Genomic DNA, 25,168 nt, shown 5'->3' on the forward strand with positions numbered 1-25,168 from the left:
CACCCCAGAACAAAGCAGCACAATCTTGCACTACTTTAAAAATAATAAACTCTTGATTGAAGAATCTTTTCTAACACCCAACGTTACCTCTTCCTAGCACTAACGTAGGCAAAGAGAATGACTGGAGTGGGAGGGAAGGGAGGAGCTATTTAACAGCTCTGCTGTGGTGCTCTTTGCCTCCTCCTGCTGACCAGGAGGTGAATATCCCATTAGTAATTAAGATGATCAGTGGACTCGTGTCTTAAAAAGAAATACTTGTAGCTGCAAGAAACAACCCAACTTATAAATTCCAAGGCATAGTTATACAGCTATACCAAGATCTTAGCCCAAGGACACTCCAAAGACGTAACCTCCTGCGGCCTTTAACATCACTCCTTAGGAAACATCAGATACAAGTGGGGTTTCCCTTTTGCACTCTACATTGTTAAGGACAATAAAACCATCACAGCTAAAGAGGCGGATGACATTCCTGAAGTTTTTGGCCTGCTGAGTTTGGAGGCCTCACAAGCATCTAATACAGCTGCACCATCAACAACCCCAGAACAACAGATCTCAATGAAATCCGCTGGACTCCCAAGATGGACCACGATTACAAGAAAAACGGCAAAAGAACAAATAACACCTGAAAATTGCCAAATGGAAGAAACTATAACAGGAAAACCCTTGACTTTCAGAGGGAGGACCTGACACCCTAAAGAATGGGTTGGAAGTATGTATCTTTTCAAAAGTCATTACTTGAATTGACTGAAATACATTTCCATTATCACAGGTTACCGGCTGGGTCTGGACATGTTCCGCTAGCCCCTCAGAACTTTGATGACACTATAACAGAGTTTGAATTTTGATCATATGTCACTGTATTTTAGATAACATTAGCTATATTATTATAAGAAGTTGCATCACCCCCCCCCCCCCCCCCCCGAAGTGTGATACTGTGCGAGTTACTGTTTTTGACCCCTATGTTAGGGGAATGTTATTTCCTAAATGTTCAGTTTAATTTCTTTACTTGGTTTATATTACTGGTATTAATGTCGAGTTACAAATATATCTTCTTAGGAAGGTCTAATAATACAGTCCACAATATATATCTTCTGCTATGGCACTCCATGAGAGCTGACCTCCACCAACTGGTTTAACCTATGATACCACAAGTTAAATTAATTTCACACAATGGGAGAGGCTTAGAAAATGATGTTAAGTGCCGAATGAATATGTCTCAATACACATTTAAATGCCAATATCCTCTTTTTACAGCAGACCCACTTCATTAAAGATCAAATCAAGTACTGGTCCAAATTATTTCCACAACACTTCCATGCTACCACCAATTCTAAAAAACAAGGGGTTTCTATTCTGGTCCACTCGTCCCCTCAATTTACCGACGATTCCACATTAGCTGACGATGAGGGTAGATATTTGATAGTGAGAGGACAGATTAATGGAACAGAGGTAATCCTCTGTAACATCTATGCTCCCAATGAGAAGCAAGATATTCTTTAGACACATCTCACACCTACTAACCCAAAGGTCCCACAGTAAAATTATCTTAACAGGGGATTTTAACATTAATATGACTCCTATAACGGTACTAAATAAAAAACCTTTTATCTAAAAAAAAAATCCCAGAGACATAATCGCACAGTAGAGCTGCAACAACTAATAGTCATAATCTATAATAATCGATTATGAAAATAGTTGTCAACGAATCTCATAATCGATTAGTTTGCAAATAGTTGGTCTGTGCACAACACTAGCTGCTTCACTCCAATGAGCTCCTGCACAGTTTATGGTTATGTCCTTAGCCTAAAGGACGTCTACAGATGTTTACTTTTCACTTTTTCAGGACACTATAAGTTTACAACTACCCCTGGCTTATGTGCAACCCAAAAATAATAGTCATTTGGATTGTTTATATTAAATCAGGTTATTTGGAACTATGCATGATATAGTGCTGAGCTTGTTATTTATACCTAGCTCCTAGATTGATGGGAGTTATTTGAATTAATGTGCACTTTTATCTGTTTGTACAATTATTAGCGGATTGCTTGCTATTGCTGATTATATGTACGGCTTTGTTCTGTTATTGATATATAGTCATTAGCGCTTTTGATTTGTTTTTTTATTTTTTCATATTTTTAAACAATTGTGATAATATGTACCAGATTTAACCTTTATAAGTATATATCCGTTATTTTTAGAGCGGACTAGATATTTCCCCCTAACCTTATAGCTGGTTATTTACCATTGCATATAGATATTCAAAATATTTTTATGTTACAATGAAGTCCAGGGTTACTTTATTGAGAGGCCCCTTGCCAAGGTGGAAGTTCTACCTCTCTTCAAACAGTTTTTGGTTTTGTTTAATGTTTTAATTATAAAACTGTGCTCTGCTGCTTAAATATTGGACAAACATTAAAGTTATAGAGGCCTATTTATCAAAGGTCTGGCGGACCTAATCCGACAGTGCGGATCAGGTCCGCCAGACCTCGCTGAATGCGGAGAGCAATACGCTCTCCGTATTTAGCATTGCATCAGCAGCTCTTGTGAGCTGCTGGTGCAACACCGCCCCCTGCAGATTCGGCCAGCAGCAGGGGGTGTCAATCAACCCGATCGTACTAGATCGGGTTTAATGTCTGGCGATGTCTGTCCGCCCGCTCAGAGCAGACGGACAGGGTTATAGAGCAGTGGTCTTTAGACCGCTGCTTCTGCCTGCAGGCTTGCGAGAAACTTGATAAATGGGCCTCTTAGTCTGAAGTTTATATTTGTACACTCAGTATGTGGATTCTATTTAAAATATAGGAAACAATTAGATTTTTTTTCCGATTAGTCTATTAATTGAAAAAATAAATCGGCCGATTAATCGATTATGAAAATAATCGTTAGTTGCAGCCCTACCGCACAGTAAAACTAAAACAGGAACACCTGGTATCCCATTTTCTCAATAATACCTGGAGAACATTATACGGTACAACATCTGATACCACCCCATAAAACATACAGCAGATTAGACTTTATTTATATAAGCCAGATACTTCAGTCACTACTAACATCCTCTGCCATACACACACACGTGTCTGCTCAGATCATTCTATGATCTCCATTCTTTTAGATGGGGTGCACGATAAGAAGATAGATAGATCACGGACCTTTGACCTGAGCTATTTAAAGGGACAGTATACACTCATTTTCATATAACTGCATGTAATAGACACTACTATAAAGAATAAGATGCACAGATACGGATATAAAAATCCAGTATAAAACCGTTTAAAAACTTACTTAGAAGCTTTCAGTTTAGCTCTGTTGAAAAGGCAGTTGGAAAGCCCACTGCAAGTGGCAAATAAGACACTCCCCCTCCCCCTTCTTTTGCATATGAAAAGACCCTTTACACAAACAGGAGCAAGCTGGAGAAGGTAGCTGACGGTATTCACATAAAACTTTGGGGCTTGGTTACGAGTCTGAAAATCAGAGCAATGTTATTTAAAAATAAGCAAAACTATACATTTAAACTAAACTTTATGGGCTTTATAAATAGATCTTCTACAAAACATTTATGCAAATAAAAAGAGTGTATAATGGCCCTTTAAACACCCTCCCAGCTCAGGAGCAAACCTTAAAACATTTGTCTGAACAATGGAATATTAACATTGACTCTACCTCCAACCCAATATTTACATGGACAGCCCACAAAGCTTATATTAGGGGACTGCTTACCCAAGGTAAAAGCACATACATTAAAAAGAAGAAGCTACAAATTACCCAACTCCATGCAGAAATAGAAAAACAACACAGCTTAACACAAAATCAGTTTTAAAAACTCGACAAGACAAATGGAATTCATTAGCAAAGCTTCTGACCACAGACGCAGCTAGAGCAATGCAGAAACTTACAACTCAATACTATGGGCTAGATTTATCAAGCCCCTACGGCAGCAAGTTCTCACAAGAACTTGCTCGCCGTGATTTATCAAGCAGCGGTCACCAGACCGCTGCTTCCCTAAGCTCTTCGCCACCTCTAAGGTGGCGAAATTCAATCTCCTCGGTCGAGTCCGACCGAGGAGATTGACAGCTCCTGCCCGCGCGTGATTGGCTGTGCGCTGGCAGGGGGCGGGATTGCACGCAAGCGCAAAATTGCGCTCGTGTGCAATGTTGATTACCTACGGGTAATTTCGCCCCGCCACAGGCGAGCTGAGTCGTACAGGGGCGCGTATATGTGCCCCTGTACACCTCAGCTATGATAAGTCTAGCCCTATATATATGCTAACAAGCCGGATAGATATTTAACACGTGTAAAAGTAAGCGCTAAATAAGCTTAAAAGGCAAATGTATAACTCAGTGATAACATAAAAATGTTTAATACATATATAAAACAATCATAAAAAAAGGTGTTTCCTAACACAGCAGCAATACAATGCATGGATCCATGTTAAAAATAAATTCAACAATAATATTAAAAAACACTAATATCAGTGGTGAGAAATGGTCGATAAATTGGTGACAATTCAATAGTACGTATATCTATAGATACAAAGAAATGGAATGCAGTTTGCGCTTTAAATTGCGTGTAGGGATGCACAAAACGTGATTGAAATCAAATAAGAGTTGTAAATGCAATATGGCACAGACAATTTGTAGTCAGGTAAAAAGTCTAATCTTCCAAATATTGCGTGAAAATAAATGTGCGAACGTCCAGACTCCAAGTTAAATGCAAATCCTCCAAATGAAATCCTCTTGTGGGGTGTAGAAAAAAAAAAACTTGTAAGAGTGTAGGTGTGCCAACGAAAAAATTGAAAATGTAAAAATTCAAAAATATAAAAAATGTAAAAATTCAAAAATGAAAAATAAATAATGGAAAAATATATATGAAAACAAGTGTCCAATAAATAAAAAAAAAATGAGATAAATTGTATTAAAAATGTGACCAAATTTCAAGGTGATGTCTGTGACAAGTGACCAAGTAAAAGTTAATACAATTTCTCATTTTTTTGGGATTTATTGGACACTTGTTTTCATATATATTTTTCCATGATTTATTTTTAATTTTTTAATTTTTACATTTTTTATATTCTTTAATTTTTACATTTTAATTTTTTTCTTTGGCACACCTACACTCTTACAAAAAAAATTTCTACACCCCACAAGAGGATTTCATTTGGAGGATTTGCATTTAACTTGGAGTCTGGACGTTCGCACATTTATTTTCACGCAATATTTGGAAGATTAGACTTTTTACCTGACTACAAATTGTCTGTGCCATATTGCATTTACAACTCTTATTTGATTTCAATCACGTTTTGTGCATCCCTACACGCAATTTAAAGCGCAAACTGCATTCCATTTCTTTGTATCTATAGATATACGTACTATTGAATTGTCACCAATTTATCGACCATTTCTCACCACTGATATTAGTGTTTTTTAATATTATTGTTGAATTTATTTTTAACATGGATCCATGCATTGTATTGCTGCTGTGTTAGGAAACACCTTTTTTTATGATTGTTTTATATATGTATTAAACATTTTTATGTTATCACTGAGTTATACATTTGCCTTTTAAGCTTATTTAGCGCTTACTCTCACAAGTGTTCGATATTCTAGTCTTGTTAGTCTACTAGGAGGCTAATCTGGGAGTAAGCATAAGGCACACCGCTGTGTTAGCGCTTGGTCGCCCATTTTTTCTACCGGATAGATATTTAACCTATAAAATAAGGGAAAGATGTAAAACTCTGGCCATTCCCAGTATACAAAAAGAAGACGGTACTATAACCTCCCTCACCCAAGGGATAGTTGATACATTTGCGGAATACTATAGCAAGCTATACGATGGCGAGAAGGTACCTAAGACCTGAGGCCCAACTACCTACCAATTCTGAGCAAGATAGAGATGCGCTAAATGCTGACATATCGGTATTAGAAATAGAGCAGGTCATTAAAGGGACAGTCAACACCAAAATGTTTTTTGTTTTAAAAGATAGATAATCCCTTTATTACCCATTCCCCAGTTTTGCATAACCAACACTGTTATATTAATATACTTTTTACCTCTGTGATTACCTTGTAGCTAAGCCTCTGCAGACTGCCCCTTATCTCAGTTATATTAATATACTTTTTACCTTTGTGATTACCCTGTATCTAAGCCTCTGCAGACTGCCCCTTATCTCAGTTATATTAATATACTTTTTACCTCTGTGATTACCCTGTATCTAAGCCTCTGCAGACTGCCCCTTATCTCAGTTATATTAATATACTTTTTACCCCTGTGATTAACTTGTATCTAAGCATTTTCTGACAGCCCTCTGATCACATGACATTTTATTTATTATCTATTGACTTTCATTTTAGCCAATAACTGCAGTGTCTGCCACAATCCACGGGCGTGATCATAATGTTATCTATATGGTTTTACATAAACTAGCTATCCCCTGATGTGAAAATCAAATAAAAAAGCATGTGATAAGAGGCGGCCTTCAAGGGCTTAGAAATCATATGAGCCTTCATAGGTTTAGCTTTCAACTAAGAATGCCAAGAGAACAAAGCAAAATTGGTGATAAAAGTAAATTGGAAAGTTGTTTAAAATGACATGCCCTATTTGAAACATGAAAGTCTTTTTTGGACTTGACTGTCCCTTTAAGGATTTAAAGCCAGGAAAGGCTGCAGGCCCAGATGGTTTTCGGGGGAGTAATATAAATTATTTAAAACCACATTAATTCCTCATCTCACCAAATTCTGCAATAATATTCTACAAGGTCATGAGATCCCCTATGAATTATTACAAGTGAAGATAAGTTATACCCAAACATATGCTCTAAATACCGTCTAATCTCACTCATAAACCAAGACATCAACATTTTTACTAAAATCATGGCAAATAGACCGTCTCATTCACACAGACCAGGTGTGTTTTATAAAGGATAGGGAACCCACTATACAATTACACAAGAAAATATATCTTTATGTTGTAAAGAGGCACTCATGCATAAACAAACTGTACAGCGCAATAAAAACGATTTAAACAAAGACCAATATTCTTATGGTTACATATAGCTTGACAAAATAAAACTCTTCATGTCTAAGTCTGCAAATTGTACAAAAAGCATTGTTCTAAACAAAACAACTTGAAGCAACATACTAATGGAACCATATTTGGTATAAATGTATCTCTTAAAGGGATAGGAGAATATAAAATAGTTTTTCCCTTAAAGGGACATAATACTCATATGCTAAATCACTTGAAACTGATGCAGTATAACTGTAAAAAGCTGACAGGAAAATATCACCTGAGCTTCTCTATGTAAAAAAGGAAGATATTTTACCTCACAATCTCCTCAGCTCAGCAGAGTAAGTTCTGTGTAAACAGTTATACTCAGCTGCTGCCCAGCTGAATGTAAAAAAAATAAAAAATGAAGAAATGAACAGCAGCCAATCATCATCAGCAGTGCTGAGGTCATGAACTCTTATGAGATTTCATAGTAAACTTCCTTAAACTGAATAGGGAAATAAAATGAGAGTGCACAAAGCTCACTCCCTTAGCTGTCCCGGGACAGGCATGCTGATCTGCTGCTTAAATTCCTTTGCAATGGGGTTTGAATACTTAGGACATTTTAAAAGGTAAAATATATCTTTCTTTTTTACATAGAGATGTTCCGGTAATATTTTCTAGTCAGCTTTTTTCAGCTATGCTGCATCACTTTTTTAAGTGTTTCAACATTTGGATATCATGGCCCTTTAATGTTTTTCCAATTACTTTATTTACCAGCTGCAGAGTATAAAATGTATGAGATTTGCTTTTTAAGGATTATTTGTGTATATGAATTAGCTGATTTTGTGTTTTGAAGCCACAACCTAACAACATGGGTTGAGCTTGCAGGTATAATCAGATCGTATTACTTTATCACAGTGTACATATAAATGCTTCTTTATCTTATATCTGTCCATAAACCAATCACCAATACTTGGACAGAACAATGGAAAATAACAATTACCTTATCTCTTCTATACCCCACTAGAAGTGTAATTTCTTCTACTGGCTGTGTTAACACTGCTTGGCCATGAAGCCAAAAACTTTCAGGATGGGTGGGGATACCACAGGCTAAATAAACTATTTTAAATGCCAATATAAGGGTAATGGAAATACTTGTAAACAACTTAATACACTCCAGCAGGTAAAGTGGATCATTGGGAACAAATTACAGGGGAAAACATTTGAGTAAACTGTCCCTTTAAAGGGACACTCAGGTTTTATAAAATGTTCATGATTCAGATACAGCATGTAATTTTAAACAATTTTCAAATTTACTTCCATTAAAATAAATGTGCAGTATCTTTTATATTTACACTTTTTTGAGTCACCAGCTCCTACTGAGCATGTGCAAGAACTCAGACTATACGTATATGCATTTGTGATTGGCTGATTGCTATCACGTGGTACAGGGGGAGCGGAAATATACATAACTTTGAAATGTGTTAGAAAAGAATCTACTACTCATTTTAAATTCAGAGTAAATGCTATTGGATTGTCTTGTTATCTTGCATTTGTTGATTATGCAAATCTACTGTGTTTACTGGTCCTTTAAGGAGGACTTGATAAGAAAATAAACAAATTGAACACAAAAATTTATGAGATTTAACAGAAATTAAATTTAACAAGAATTAAAACCCTACGGTAATCTTGTCCTTAGAGTAAATATTCAAAAAGTTTCTCTTGCTAAAAATAACCTCTCTCTCTATTGCCTCCTCTGCTGGTATTGCACTTATGTGCAATTACTGAGCACTTAACATAAACTGCCATGTTTCTCAAAAAAATGTCTGGCTTAATAAGAGTGAGCATCACTTTAGGCTCGATTTATCAAGCTCTTCGCCTCGCTACGACTGCAAGTTCTCACAAGAGAACCTGCAGTCAGTATTTATCAAGCAGCAAACAGGTGGCAAATATGTACATCGCTTGACGAATTGAGCCCTTAGGGAGTAGTAATATATAGACGACAATGCTAAAACGGATCGTCAACACCAGAATTTTTGTTGTTTAAAAAGAAAGAATCCCTGTATTACCCATTCCCCAGTTTTGCATAAAAAACTTATAGAAATACACTTTTTACCTCTGTGATTACACATATACCAGTGTAATGTGCACACGCATGTACCAGTGTAACGTACAAAGCACACGTATTTACCAGTGTAATGTGCACACGCATATACCAGTGTAATGTGCACACGCATGTACCAGTGTAACGTACAGAACACACACACGTACCAGTGTAACGTACAAAGCACACGTATTTACCAGTGTAATGTGCACACGCATATACCAGTGTAATGTGCACATGCATATACCAGTGTAACGTACAGAACACACACACGTACCAGTGTAACGTACAAAGCACACGTATTTACCAGTGTAATGTGCACACGCATGTACCAGTGTAACTTACAAAGCACACGTATTTACCAGTGTAATGTGCACACGCATATACCAGTGTAATGTGCACACGCATGTACCAGTGTAACGTACAGAACACACACACGTACCAGTGTAACGTACAAAGCACACGTATTTACCAGTGTAATGTGCACACGCATATACCAGTGTAATGTGCACACGCATGTACCAGTGTAACGTACAAAGCACACGTATTTACCAGTGTAATGTGCACACGCATGTACCAGTGTAACGTACAAAGCACACGTATTTACCAGTGTAATGTGCACACGCATATACCAGTGTAATGTGCACACGCATATACCAGTGTAATGTGCACACGCATATACCAGTGTAATGTGCACACGCATATACCAGTGTAACGTACAGAACACACACACGTACCAGTGTAACGTACAAAGCACACGTATTTACCAGTGTAATGTGCACACGCATATACCAGTGTAATGTGCACACGCATGTACCAGTGTAACGTACAAAGCACACGTATTTACCAGTGTAATGTGCACACGCATGTACCAGTGTAACGTACAAAGCACACGTATTTACCAGTGTAATGTGCACACGCATATACCAGTGTAATGTGCACACGCATGTACCAGTGTAACGTACAGAACACACACACGTACCAGTGTAACGTACAAAGCACACGTATTTACCAGTGTAATGTGCACACGCATATACCAGTGTAATGTGCACACGCATGTACCAGTGTAAAGTACAAAGCACACGTATTTACCAGTGTAATGTGCACACGCATGTACCAGTGTAACGTACAAAGCACACGTATTTACCAGTGTAATGTGCACACGCATATACCAGTGTAATGTGCACACGCATGTACCAGTGTAACGTACAGAACACACACACGTACCAGTGTAACGTACAAAGCACACGTATTTACCAGTGTAATGTGCACACGCATATACCAGTGTAATGTGCACACGCATGTACCAGTGTAACGTACAAAGCACACGTATTTACCAGTGTAATGTGCACACGCATGTACCAGTGTAACGTACAAAGCACACGTATTTACCAGTGTAATGTGCACACGCATGTACCAGTGTAACGTACAAAGCACACGTATTTACCAGTGTAATGTGCACACGCATATACCAGTGTAATGTGCACACGCATGTACCAGTGTAACGTACAGAACACACACACGTACCAGTGTAACGTACAAAGCACACGTATTTACCAGTGTAATGTGCACACGCATATACCAGTGTAATGTGCACACGCATGTACCAGTGTAACGTACAAAGCACACGTATTTACCAGTGTAATGTGCACACGCATGTACCAGTGTAACGTACAAAGCACACGTATTTACCAGTGTAATGTGCACACATATGTACAGAGCACACACACGCCTGTACCAGTGTAACGTACAGAACACACACACGCCTGTACCAGTGTAACGTACAGAACACACACACGCCTGTACCAGTGTAACGTACAGAACACACACACGCCTGTACCAGTGTAACGTACAGAACACACACACGCCTGTACCAGTGTAACGTACAGAACACACACACGCCTGTACCAGTGTAACGTACAGAACACACACACACACGCCTGTACCAGTGTAACGTACAGAACACACACACGCCTGTACCAGTGTAACGTACAGAACACACACACGCCTGTACCAGTGTAACGTACAGAACACACACACGCCTGTACCAGTGTAACGTACAGAACACACACACACACACACATGTACCAGTGTAACATAGAGCACACACATGTACCAGTGTAACATACAGAGCACACACACACACAAGTACCAGTGTAACATACAGAGCACACACACACACACGTACCAGTGTAACATACAGAGCACACACACACATGTACCAGTGTAACATACAGAGCACACACACACATGTACCAGTGTAACATACAGAGCACACACACATGTACCAGTGTAACATACAGAGCACACACACATGTACCAGTGTAACATACAGAGCACACACACATGTACCAGTGTAACATACAGAGCACACACACATGTACCAGTGTAACATACAGAGCACACACACATGTACCAGTGTAACATACAGAGCACACACACATGTACCAGTGTAACATACAGAGCACACACACATGTACCAGTGTAACATACAGAGCACACACACATGTACCAGTGTAATATACAGAGCACACACACACACACACGTACCAGTGTAACATACAGAGCGCACACACGTACCAGTGTAACATACAGAGCGCACACACACACACACGTACCAGTGTAACATACAGAGCACACACACATGTACCAGTGTAACATACAGAGCACACACACACATGTACCAGTGTAACATACAGAGCACACACACATGTACCAGTGTAACATACAGAGCACACACACACACACATGTACCAGTGTAACATACAGAGCACACACACACACATGTACCAGTGTAACATACAGAGCACACACACACACGTACCAGTGTAACATACAGAGCACACACACACACATGTACCAGTGTAACATACAGAGCACACACACACATGTACCAGTGTAACATACAGAGCACACACACACATGTACCAGTGTAACATACAGAGCACACACACACATGTACCAGTGTAACATACAGAGCACACACACATGTACCAGTGTAACATACAGAGCACACACACATGTACCAGTGTAACATACAGAGCACACACACACACATGTACCAGTGTAGCATACAGAGCACACACACATGTACCAGTGTAACATACAGAGCACACACACACACATGTACCAGTGTAACATACAGAGCACACACACACATGTACCAGTGTAACATACAGAGCACACACACACATGTACCAGTGTAACATACAGAGCACACACACACATGTACCAGTGTAACATACAGAGCACACACACACATGTACCAGTGTAACATACAGAGCACACACACACACACACACACACATGTACCAGTGTAACATACAGAGCACACACACACACATGTACCAGTGTAACATACAGAGCACACACACACACACACACATGTACCAGTGTAACATACAGAGCACACACACACACATGTACCAGTGTAACATACAGAGCACACACACATGTACCAGTGTAACATACAGAGCACACACACACACGTACCAGTGTAACATACAGAGCACACACACACACACGTACCAGTGTAACATACAGAGCACACACACACACATGTACCAGTGTAACATACAGAGCACACACACACACATGTACCAGTGTAACATACAGAGCACACACACACACACATGTACCAGTGTAACATACAGAGCACACACACACACACATGTACCAGTGTAACATACAGAGCACACACACACACGTACCAGTGTAACATACAGAGCACACACACACACACAAGTACCAGTGTAACATACAGAGCACACACACACACAAGTACCAGTGTAACATACAGAGCACACACACATGTACCAGTGTAACATACAGAGCACACACACACATGTACCAGTGTAACATACAGAGCACACACACACACACATGTACCAGTGTAACATACAGAGCACACACACACAAGTACCAGTGTAACATACAGAGCACACACACACATGTACCAGTGTAACATACAGAGCACACACACACATGTACCAGTGTAACATACAGAGCACACACACACACAAGTACCAGTGTAACATACAGAGCACACACACACACATGTACCAGTGTAACATACAGAGCACACACACATGTACCAGTGTAACATACAGAGCACACACACACACAAGTACCAGTGTAACATACAGAGCACACACACACACAAGTACCAGTGTAACATACAGAGCACACACACACATGTACCAGTGTAACATACAGAGCACACACACATGTACCAGTGTAACATACAGAGCACACACACACACATGTACCAGTGTAACATACAGAGCACACACACACACATGTACCAGTGTAACATACAGAGCACACACACACACATGTACCAGTGTAACATACAGAGCACACACACACACATGTACCAGTGTAACATACAGAGCACACACACACATGTACCAGTGTAACATACAGAGCACACACACACATGTACCAGTGTAACATACAGAGCACACACATGTACCAGTGTAACATACAGAGCACACACACACACATGTACCAGTGTAACATACAGAGCACACACACACATGTACCATTGTAACATACAGAGCACACACACACACATGTACCAGTGTAACATACAGAGCACACACACACACAAGTACCAGTGTAACATACAGAGCACACACACACACAAGTACCAGTGTAACATACAGAGCACACACACACAAGTACCAGTGTAACATACAGAGCACACACACACACACAAGTACCAGTGTAACATACAGAGCACACACACACAAGTACCAGTGTAACATACAGAGCACACACACACACATGTACCAGTGTAACATACAGAGCACACACACACATGTACCAGTGTAACATACAGAGCACACACACACATGTACCAGTGTAACATACAGAGCACACACACACACATGTACCAGTGTAACATACAGAGCACACACACACACACATGTACCAGTGTAACATACAGAGCACACACACACAAGTACCAGTGTAACATACAGAGCACACACACACACACAAGTACCAGTGTAACATACAGAGCACACACACACAAGTACCAGTGTAACATACAGAGCACACACACATGTACCAGTGTAACATACAGAGCACACACACACATGTACCAGTGTAACATACAGAGCACACACACACACATGTACCAGTGTAACATACAGAGCACACACACACATGTACCAGTGTAACATACAGAGCACACACACACACACACATGTACCAGTGTAACATACAGAGCACACACACACAAGTACCAGTGTAACATACAGAGCGCACACACACACACACGTACCAGTGTAACATACAGAGCACACACACACACACAAGTACCAGTGTAACATACAGAGCACACACACACACATGTACCAGTGTAACATACAGAGCACACACACACACACACATGTACCAGTGTAACATACAGAGCACACACACACACATGTACCAGTGTAACATACAGAGCACACACACACACACACACATGTACCAGTGTAACATACAGAGCACACACACACACACATGTACCAGTGTAACATACAGAGCACACACACACACACATGTACCAGTGTAACATACAGAGCACACACACACACATGTACCAGTGTAACATACAGAGCACACACACATGTACCAGTGTAACATACAGAGCACACACACACACACACACGTACCAGTGTAACATACAGAGCACACACACACACACAAGTACCAGTGTAACATACAGAGCACACACACACAAGTACCAGTGTAACATACAGAGCACACACACACACATGTACCAGTGTAACATACAGAGCACACACACACACATGTACCAGTGTAACATACAGAGCACACACACACATGTACCAGTGTAACATACAGAGCACACACACATGTACCAGTGTAACATACAGAGCACACACACACAAGTACCAGTGTAACATACAGAGCGCACACACACGTACCAGTGTAACATACAGAGCACACACACACACAAGTACCAGTGTAACATACAGAGCACACACACACACACGTACCAGTGTAACATACAGAGCACACACACACACACACATGTACCAGTGTAACATACAGAGCACACACACACATGTACCAGTGTAACATACAGAGCACACACACCACAATGTACCAGTGTAACATACAGAGCACACACACACACATGTACCAGTGTAACATACAGAGCACACACACACATGTACCAGTGTAACATACAGAGCACACACACACACACATGTACCAGTGTAACATACAGAGCACACACACACATGTACCAGTGTAACATACAGAGCACACACACACACATGTACCAGTGTAACATACAGAGCACACACACACACACAAGTACCAGTGTAACATACAGAGCACACACACACACATGTACCAGTGTAACATACAGAGCACACACACACACACACATGTACCAGTGTAACATACAGAGCACACACACACACATGTACCAGTGTAACATACAGAGCACACACACACAAGTACCAGTGTAACATACAGAGCACACACACACACAAGTACCAGTGTAACATACAGAGCACACACACACATGTACCAGTGTAACATACAGAGCACACACACACACATGTACCAGTGTAACATACAGAGCACACACACATGTACCAGTGTAACATACAGAGCACACACCACACAGTACAGTGTACATACAGAGCACACACACACATGTACCAGTGTAACATACAGAGCACACACACACATGTACCAGTGTAACATACAGAGCACACACACACACATGTACCAGTGTAACATACAGAGCACACACACACAAGAGTACCAGTGTAACATACAGAGCACACACACACATGTACCAGGTGTAACATACAGAGCACACACACACGATGTACCAGTGTAACATACAGAGCACACACACACACATGTACCAGTGTAACATACAGAGCACACACACACACATGTACCAGTGTAACATACAGAGCACACACACACACACTATGTAACAGTGTAACATACAGAGCACACACACACATGTACCAGTGTAACATACAGAGCACACACACACACATGTACCAGTGTAACATACAGAGCACACACACACCACGTACCAGTGTAACATACAGAGCACACACACACACATGTACCAGTGTAACATACAGAGCACACACACACACATGTACCAGTGTAACATACAGAGCACACACACACACGTACCAGTGTAACATACAGAGCACACACACACATGTACCAGTGTAACATACAGAGCACACACACACACATGTACCAGTGTAACATACAGAGCACACACACACACACACAAGTACCAGTGTAACATACAGAGCACACACACACACAAGTACCAGTGTAACATACAGAGCACACACACACACATGTACCAGTGTAACATACAGAGCACACACACACATGTACCAGTGTAACATACAGAGCACACACACACACAAGTACCAGTGTAACAAACAGAGCACACACACACACACCATGGTACCAGTGTAACATACAGAGCACACACACACACACATGTACCAGTGTAACATACAGAGCACACACACACATGTACCAGTGTAACATACAGAGCACACACACACACAAGTACCAGTGTAACATACAGAGGCACACACACACACATGTACCAGTGTAACATACAGAGCACACACACACAATGTACCAGTGTAACATACAGAGCACACACACACACATGTACCAGTGTAACATACAGAGCACACACACACACATGTACCAGTGGTAACATACAGAGCACACACACACAAGGTACCAGTGGTAACAGTACAGAGCACACACCACACATGTACCAGTGTAACATACAGAGCACACACACACATGTACCAGTGTAACATACAGAGCACACCACACACATGTACCAGTGTAACATACAGAGCACACACACACACATGACCAGTGTAACATACAGAGCACAACACACACACATGTACCAGTGTAACATACAGAGCACTCACACACACATGTACCAGTGTAACATACAGAGCACAACACACACATGTACCAGTGTAACATACAGAGCACACACACACACACACATGTACCAGTGTTAACATACAGAGCACACACACACACATGTACCAGTGTAACATACAGAGCACACACACACACATGTACCAGTGTAACATACAGAGCACACACACACACATGTACCAGTGTAACATACAGAGCACACACACACATGTACCAGTGTAACATACAGAGCACACACACACATGTACCAGTGTAACATACAGAGCACACACACACACATGTACCAGTGTAACATACAGAGCACACACACACATGTACCAGTGTAACATACAGAGCACACACACACACATGTACCAGTGTAACATACAGAGCACACACACACAAGTACCAGTGTAACATACAGAGCACACACACACACATGTACCAGTGTAACATACAGAGCACACACACACATGTACCAGTGTAACATACAGAGCACACACACACATGTACCAGTGTAACATACAGAGCACACACACACATGTACCAGTGTAACATACAGAGCACACACACACATGTACCAGTGTAACATACAGAGCACACACACACATGTACCAGTGTAACATACAGAGCACACACACACATGTACCAGTGTAACATACAGAGCACACACACACAAGTACCAGTGTAACATACAGAGCACACACAACACACATGTTGGTACCATTTGTAACATACAGAGCAACACACACACCCATGTACCAGTGTAACATACAGAGCACACACACACACAAGTACCAGTGTGTAACAATACAGAGCACCACACACACACACCGTACCAGTGTAACATACAGAGCACACACACACAAGTACCAGTGTAACAAACAGAGCACACAACACACACACAAGTACAGAGTAAACAACCAGAGACACACACACAAGTCCCAGTGTACATCATCCAGAGCACACACACACACAAAGTACCAGTGTAAAATACAGAGCCCACACCACACATGTCCAGTGTAACATACAGCGCACACCACCCACATGTACCAGTGTAACATACAGAGCACAACACACACATGTACCCCGTGTCACCATACAGAGCACCACAACACACACCTGTACCAGTGTAACATACAGAGACACACACACACACCACAAGTACCCGGTGTAAACATACAGAGCACACACACACACACATGTACCAGTGTAACATACAGAGCACACACACACATGTACCCAGTGTAACATACAGAGCACACACACACATGTACCAGTGTAACATACAGAGCACACACACACATGTACCAGTGTAACATACAGAGCACACACACACACACATGTACCAGTGTAACATACAGAGCACACACACACACATGTACCAGTGTAACATACAGAGCACACACACACACATGTACCAGTGTAACATACAGAGCACACACACACATGTACCAGTGTAACATACAGAGCACACACACACATGTACCAGTGTAACATACAGAGCACACACACACATGTACCAGTGTAACATACAGAGCACACACACACATGTACCAGTGTAACATACAGAGCACACACACATGTACCAGTGTAACATACAGAGCACACACACACACACACATGTACCAGTGTAACATACAGAGCACACACACACACATGTACCAGTGTAACATACAGAGCACACACACACACGTACCAGTGTAACATACAGAGCACACACACACACACATGTACCAGTGTAACATACAGAGCACACACACACACGTACCAGTGTAACATACAGAGCACACACACACACACACATGTACCAGTGTAACATACAGAGCACACACACACACATGTACCAGTGTAACATACAGAGCACACACACACACGTACCAGTGTAACATACAGAGCACACACACACACACATGTACCAGTGTAACATACAGAGCACACACACACACACATGTACCAGTGTAACATACAGAGCACACACACACACGTACCAGTGTAACATACAGAGCACACACACACACACAAGTACCAGTGTAACATACAGAGCACACACACACACACATGTACCAGTGTAACATACAGAGCACACACACACACACATGTACCAGTGTAACATACAGAGCACACACACACACATGTACCAGTGTAACATACAGAGCACACACACACACACACAAGTACCAGTGTAACATACAGAGCACACACACACATGTACCAGTGTAACATACAGAGCACACACACACACACGTACCAGTGTAACATACAGAGCACACACACACACATGTACCAGTGTAACATACAGAGCACACACACACATGTACCAGTGTAACATACAGAGCACACACACACACGTACCAGTGTAACATACAGAGCACACACACATGTACCAGTGTAACATACAGAGCACACACACACACATGTACCAGTGTAACATACAGAGCACACACACACACATGTACCAGTGTAACATACAGAGCACACACACACATGTACCAGTGTAACATACAGAGCACACACACACATGTACCAGTGTAACATACAGAGCACACACACACACACATGTACCAGTGTAACATACAGAGCACACACACACACACATGTACCAGTGTAACATACAGAGCACACACACACACATGTACCAGTGTAACATACAGAGCACACACACACATGTACCAGTGTAACATACAGAGCACACACACACACATGTACCAGTGTAACATACAGAGCACACACACACACATGTACCAGTGTAACATACAGAGCACACACACACACATGTACCAGTGTAACATACAGAGCACACACACACATGTACCAGTGTAACATACAGAGCACACACACACACACATGTACCAGTGTAACATACAGAGCACACACACACACACATGTACCAGTGTAACATACAGAGCACACACACACATGTACCAGTGTAACATACAGAGCACACACACACACAAGTACCAGTGTAACATACAGAGCACACACACACACACAAGTACCAGAGTAACATACAGAGCACACACACACACAAGTACCAGAGTAATGTGCACACGCATTAAACGTGCACTGCAGCATAGAGGTGCAGGCGCGCGCACACAAATATTATATCTATACATCCGAATAATACGTGCGCGCGTACTGTACGTGCACACGCATATCCTCAGACACTGTTACACTCAGGGCTGTGAGCTTATAACACCAGGCACGCGCACATACACTCGGGTATTATTACACACAGTTACTGTCACACTAACAAAATCACAATCCCCGTTACCGCACAGCGCGCTATATCGCGATATTTAGCCAATTTACCTCACATTACCGTCTCCCAGCCTCTCGGTGTCCGTCTACCTCAGTTCCCCGTGCCGCTTCCGCTTCCGGTGCTCTTCGGGGGCGCGCTCGATGGCGGTAGCCTCCCGTGATTTCCGGCGGTCATATTTAGTGTGGGCAACAAAGGTTTCTAGAGCTAAATATTCTAAAGCTCCTAGAGCCAGACCTACCGGAGTGAGCTCCGCACCTGACAGGCCGCGTCCCACATACATGGTTCTATGGTGAGGTAAATCAGTGACCACGCTGCCAGTACATGACATGGCTGCCAAACACCTATACGTCATAAAAACTTACCTTTATTAAACGTCACAGCAGCGCGCCCATCTGAAGTCACGCCCACTCCAAGTTGGCTGTGAGGGTTTTTATTGGGCGCCATTTTTTTTTCTACAAATGATCTTTATTTAATCAGTGAAATGGACAAAGAGCAGCAGAGTAGCTTGCTGGTTTTAGCATGTCCCATAATGCACTGGTGTTGTGTGGTGGGTTTATGTAAGGATGCGGCTTGCAGCGAAGTGTGAAGTCTAAAACCGTCTATAGATGACCCTTTATTATAAATTATTGTGTAATTATCCTCACCCAGAAACTAGCGGTCGTTATCACTTTATAATGACTGTGCGTCATCAGCAGTGAATTTATATCATGTGTCATCCCTCACAAACCGCTCGTTATCTTCTTGTACGTCATACACTGTAGTGACTTGTGTAATTATTTATGTATCACCACCCAGAAACTAGCGGTCGTTATCACTTTATAATGACTGTGCGTCATCAGCAGTGAATTTATATCATGTGTCATCCCTCACAAACCGCTCGTTATCTTCTTGTACTTCATACACTGTAGTGACTTGTGTAATTATTTATGTATCACCACCCAGAAACTAGCGGTCGTTATCACTTTATAATGACTGTGCGTCATCAGCAGAGAATTTATATCATGTGTCATCCCTCACAAACCGCTCGTTATCTTCTTGTACTTCATACACTGTAGTGACTTGTGTAATTATTTATGTATCACCACCCAGAAACTAGCGGTCGTTATCACTTTATAATGACTGTGCGTCATCAGCGGTGAATTTATATCTTGCGTCATCTCCGCACAAACCTCTCGTTATCTTCATGTACGTCATACACTGTAGTGACTTGTGTAATTATTTATGTATCACCACCCAGAAACTAGCGGTCGTTATCACTTTATAATGACTGTGCGTCATCAGCAGAGAATTTATATCATGTGTCATCCCTCACAAACCGCTCGTTATCTTCTTGTACTTCATACACTGTAGTGACTTGTGTAATTATTTATGTATCGCCACCCAGAAACTAGCGGTCGTTATCACTTTATAATGACTGTGCGTCATCAGCGGTGAATTTATATCTTGCGTCATCTCCGCACATACCTCTCGTTATCTTCTTGTACTTCGTACACTGTAGTGACTTGTGTAATTATTTATGTATCACCACCCAGAAACTAGCGGTCGTTATCACTTTATAATGACTGTGCGTCATCAGCGGTGAATTTATATCTTGCGTCATCTCCGCACAAACCGCTCGTTATCTTCTTGTACGTCATACACTGTAGTGACTTGTGTAATTATTTATGTATCACCACCCAGAAACTAGCGGTCGTTATCACTTTATAATGACTGTGCGTCATCAGCGGTGAATTTATATCTTGCGTCATCTCCGCACATACCTCTCGTTATCTTCTTGTACTTCGTACACTGTAGTGACTTGTGTAATTATTTATGTATCACCACCCAGAAACTAGCGGTCGTTATCACTTTATAATGACTGTGCGTCATCAGCAGTGAATTTATATCTTGCGTCATCTCCGCACATACCTCTCGTTATCTTCTTGTACTTCATACACTGTAGTGACTTGTGTAATTATTTATGTATCACCACCCAGAAACTAGCGGTCGTTATCACTTTATAATGACTGTGCGTCATCAGCAGTGAATTTATATCATGTGTCATCCCTCACAAACCGCTCGTTATCTTCTTGTACTTCATACACTGTAGTGACTTGTGTAATTATTTATGTATCACCACCCAGAAACTAGCGGTCGTTATCACTTTATATTGACTGTGCGTCATCAGCGGTGAATTTATATCTTGCGTCATCTCCGCACAAACCGCTCGTTATTTTCTTGTACTTCATACACTGTAGTGACTTGTGTAATTATTTATGTATCGCCACCACCCAGAAACTAGCGGTCGTTATCACTTTATAATGACTGTGCGTCATCAGCAGTGAATTTATATCTTGCGTCATCCCTCACAAACCGCTCGTTATCTTCTTGTACTTCATACACTGTAGTGACTTGTGTAATTATTTATGTATCACCACCCAGAAACTAGCGGTCGTTATCACTTTATAATGACTGTGCGTCATCAGCAGTGAATTTATATCATGTGTCATCCCTCACAAACCGCTCGTTATCTTCTTGTACTTCATACACTGTAGTGACTTGTGTAATTATTTATGTATCACCACCCAGAAACTAGCGGTCGTTATCACTTTATAATGACTGTGCGTCATCAGCGGTGAATTTATATCTTGCGTCATCTCCGCACAAACCGCTCGTTATTTTCTTGTACTTCATACACTGTAGTGACTTGTGTAATTATTTATGTATCGCCACCCAGAAACTAGCGGTCGTTATCACTTTATAATGACTGTGCGTCATCAGCAGTGAATTTATATCATGTGTCATCCCTCACAAACCGCTCGTTATCTTCTTGTACTTCATACACTGTAGTGACTTGTGTAATTATTTATGTATCACCACCCAGAAACTAGCGGTCGTTATCACTTTATAATGACTGTGCGTCATCAGCGGTGAATTTATATCTTGCGTCATCTCCGCACAAACCTCTCGTTATCTTTTTGTACGTCATTCACTGTAGTGACTTGTGTAATTATTTATGTTTCGCCACCCAGAAACTAACGGTCGTTATCACTTTATAATGACTGTGCGTCATCAGCAGTGAATTTATATCATGTGTCATCCCTCACAAACCGCTCGTTATCTTCTTGTACTTCATACACTGTAGTGACTTGTGTAATTATTTATGTTTCGCCACCCAGAAACTAACGGTCGTTATCACTTTATAATGACTGTGCGTCATCAGCAGTGAATTTATATCATGTGTCATCCCTCACAAACCGCTCGTTATTTTCTTGTACTTCATACACTGTAGTGACTTGTGTAATTATTTATGTATCGCCACCCAGAAACTAGCGGTCGTTATCACTTTATAATGACTGTGCGTCATCAGCAGTGAATTTATATCTTGCGTCATCTCCGCACAAACCTCTCGTTATCTTCTTGTACGTCATACACTGTAGTGACTTGTGTAATTATTTATGTTTCGCCACCCAGAAACTAACGGTCGTTATCACTTTATAATGACTGTGCGTCATCAGCAGTGAATTTATATCATGTGTCATCCCTCACAAACCGCTCGTTATCTTCTTGTACTTCATACACTGTAGTGACTTGTGTAATTATTTATGTATCACCACCCAGAAACTAGCGGTCGTTATCACTTTATAATGACTGTGCGTCATCAGCGGTGAATTTATATCTTGCGTCATCTCCGCACAAACCGCTCGTTATTTTCTTGTACTTCATACACTGTAGTGACTTGTGTAATTATTTATGTATCGCCACCACCCAGAAACTAGCGGTCGTTATCACTTTATAATGACTGTGCGTCATCAGCAGTGAATTTATATCTTGCGTCATCCCTCACAAACCGCTCGTTATCTTCTTGTACTTCATACACTGTAGTGACTTGTGTAATTATTTATGTATCACCACCCAGAAACTAGCGGTCGTTATCACTTTATAATGACTGTGCGTCATCAGCAGTGAATTTATATCATGTGTCATCCCTCACAAACCGCTCGTTATCTTCTTGTACTTCATACACTGTAGTGACTTGTGTAATTATTTATGTATCACCACCCAGAAACTAGCGGTCGTTATCACTTTATAATGACTGTGCGTCATCAGCGGTGAATTTATATCTTGCGTCATCTCCGCACAAACCGCTCGTTATTTTCTTGTACTTCATACACTGTAGTGACTTGTGTAATTATTTATGTATCGCCACCCAGAAACTAGCGGTCGTTATCACTTTATAATGACTGTGCGTCATCAGCAGTGAATTTATATCATGTGTCATCCCTCACAAACCGCTCGTTATCTTCTTGTACTTCATACACTGTAGTGACTTGTGTAATTATTTATGTATCACCACCCAGAAACTAGCGGTCGTTATCACTTTATAATGACTGTGCGTCATCAGCGGTGAATTTATATCTTGCGTCATCTCCGCACAAACCTCTCGTTATCTTTTTGTACGTCATACACTGTAGTGACTTGTGTAATTATTTATGTTTCGCCACCCAGAAACTAACGGTCGTTATCACTTTATAATGACTGTGCGTCATCAGCAGTGAATTTATATCATGTGTCATCCCTCACAAACCGCTCGTTATCTTCTTGTACTTCATACACTGTAGTGACTTGTGTAATTATTTATGTTTCGCCACCCAGAAACTAACGGTCGTTATCACTTTATAATGACTGTGCGTCATCAGCAGTGAATTTATATCATGTGTCATCCCTCACAAACCGCTCGTTATTTTCTTGTACTTCATACACTGTAGTGACTTGTGTAATTATTTATGTATCGCCACCCAGAAACTAGCGGTCGTTATCACTTTATAATGACTGTGCGTCATCAGCAGTGAATTTATATCTTGCGTCATCTCCGC

At 41.0% G+C, this 25,168-nt stretch overlaps 1 protein-coding gene across 2 annotated transcripts in view; it reads right to left on the reverse strand.

Annotated features, from left to right (window-relative positions):
- The window catches only part of LOC128640342 (zinc finger protein 384), a 136,008-nt gene extending 115,539 nt beyond the window's left edge, over positions 1-20,469 (reverse strand). For both annotated transcript variants that reach the window (XM_053692839.1, XM_053692838.1), the window contains exon 1: positions 20,363-20,469. The gene's annotated coding sequence lies outside the window, so the exon portion shown is untranslated. The remainder of the gene's footprint in view (positions 1-20,362) is intronic.
- Between the last annotated feature and the right edge of the window lie 4,699 nt (positions 20,470-25,168).

Source organism: Bombina bombina, chromosome 9 (genome assembly GCF_027579735.1).
Source record: "Bombina bombina isolate aBomBom1 chromosome 9, aBomBom1.pri, whole genome shotgun sequence".
Lineage (NCBI taxonomy): Eukaryota > Metazoa > Chordata > Amphibia > Anura > Bombinatoridae > Bombina > Bombina bombina.